The following is a 2,129-nucleotide window of genomic DNA, read 5'->3' as shown; positions in this document are numbered from 1 at the left end:
TTTCTTCTGATTTGTCCCATTGTTCACAGGATTCCTTTTAGAAGTGTACATGAATTGGTTATTTGCAACCATTTCAATTTGTTCTTGAGCTTCTGTAGGCGTCTTCTTCAGATGAAGAGATCCTCCAGCAGAGCTATCCAAAGACATCTTGGTTAGTTCAGAGAGACCATCATAGAAAATATCTATGATGCTCCATTCAGAAAGCATATCAGAAGGACACTTTCTGATTAATTGTTTGTATCTTTCCCAAGCTTCATAGAGGGATTCTCCTTCCTTCTGTCTGAAGGTTTGGACTTCCACTCTAAGCTTACTCAATTTTTGATGTGGAAAGAACTTTGCCAAGAAGGCATTGACTAGCTTTTCCCAAGAGTTCAGGCTTTCTTTAGGTTGTGAGTCCAACCATATCCTAGCTCTGTCTCTTACAGCAAAAGGGAATAGCATAAGTCTGTAGACCTCAGGGTCAACCCCATTGGTCTTGACAGTGTCACAGATTTGCAAGAATTCAGCTAAAAACTGATGAGGATCTTCCAATGGAAGTCCATGGAACTTGCAATTCTGTTGCATTAGAGAAACTTATTGAGGCTTAAGCTCAAAGTTGTTTGTTCCAATGGCAGGGATAGAAATGCTTCTCCCATAGAAGTCGGGAGTAGGTGCAGTAAAGTCACCCAGCACCTTCTTTGCATTGTTGGCATTGTTGTTATTTTCGGCTGCCATGGGTTCTTCTTTGAAGATTTCTGTTAGGTCCTCTACAGAGATTTGTGCCTTAGCTTCTCTTAGCTTTTACTTCAAGGTCCTTTCAGGTTCAGGGTCAGCCTCAACAAGAATACTTTTGTCTTTGCTTCTGCTCATATGAAAGAGAAAAGAACAAGAAAATATGGAATCCTCTATGTCACAGTATAGAGATTCCTTGAGGTGTCAGAGGAAAAGAAAAATGGAAGGAAGAGATAGAAAATTTGAACTTATCAAGGAAAAATGGAGTTCGAATTGTGCATTGAGGAGCAGTGTTAGTCCATGAATAGAAAGATGTGAGAAGAGGGGAAGAAATTTTTGAAAATAAATTAAAAAGATTTTAAAAACATTTTGAAAAAGATTAATTGATTTTCAAAAACTAAGAGTGGGAGAGAAATCAAGTGATTTTTGAAAAAGATTTTGAAATAAGAAATTAAAAAGATATGATTGAAAACTAATTTAAAAAGATTTGATTTTGAAAATTAATGACTTGGCTAACAAGAAAAGATATGATTCAAACATTAAACCTTTCTCAACAGAAAAGGCAACATACTTGAAATGTTGAATCAAATCATTAATTGTTAGCAAGTATTTTTGAAAAAGGAAAGAAATTGATTTTGAAAAAGATTTGATTGAAAAGATTTGATTTGAAAAAGATTTGATTTTGAAAAATTTTGAAAACTTGAAAAAAATTTGCATTAAAAACAAAATCTTCCCTCTTGTGCCATCCTGGCGTTAAACGCCCAGAATGGTGCACATTCTGGCGTTTAACGCCCAAAACTCACCCATTTTGGGCATTAAACGCCCAGCCAGGCACCCTGGCTGGCGTTTAAACGCCAGTTTTCCTTCTTCACTGGGCATTTTGAGCGCCCAGCTTTTTTTGTGTAATTCCTCTGCAGTATGTTCTGAATCTTCAATTCTCTGTATTATTGACTTGAAAAGACACAAATTAAAATTTTTTTTTGGATTTTTAATAATGAGGAATAATCAAAATGCAACTGAAATCAAATAAACAAAGCATGCAAGACACCAAACTTAAAAGTTTGTATACTATTGCACTAACAAGTTGAGAATGCATATGAGAAACAACAAAACACACAAAATAAGAGAATTAAAGATCAGAGCAAGTAAATCATCAAGAACAACTTGAGGATCACCGAAGACACATGAAAAATGCAAGAAGAACAGAAACATGCAATTGACACCAAACTTAAAATAAGACTAGTGTCTCAATAAGAAACATAAAATATTTTTGGTTTTTTTTGTAATTTTTTTGGTTTTTTCGAAAATTAAGTGGAAAAGAAAATAAAGATATCAAAATTCTTAATGAGAATTCCAGGAATCATGCAATGTTAGTCTAAAGCTTCAGTCTAAAGGAATTAGACATGGCTTCATAGCCA

At 34.7% G+C, this 2,129-nt stretch overlaps 1 non-coding gene across 1 annotated transcript; it reads left to right on the top strand.

Moving 5' to 3' along the window:
- Positions 1 to 201: 201 nt before the first annotated feature.
- On the top strand, positions 202 to 309 carry LOC127745142 (small nucleolar RNA R71). The gene has a single exon (XR_008006338.1). It is a non-coding gene; the product is annotated as a small nucleolar RNA R71 (small nucleolar RNA).
- Positions 310 to 2,129: the final 1,820 nt, after the last annotated feature.

This window comes from Arachis duranensis, chromosome 2, assembly GCF_000817695.3.
Source record: "Arachis duranensis cultivar V14167 chromosome 2, aradu.V14167.gnm2.J7QH, whole genome shotgun sequence".
NCBI classification, from domain to species: domain Eukaryota; kingdom Viridiplantae; phylum Streptophyta; class Magnoliopsida; order Fabales; family Fabaceae; genus Arachis; species Arachis duranensis.
Note: the sequence above shows the minus strand (reverse complement) of the source record. Positions and strands in the feature narration are given on the sequence as shown.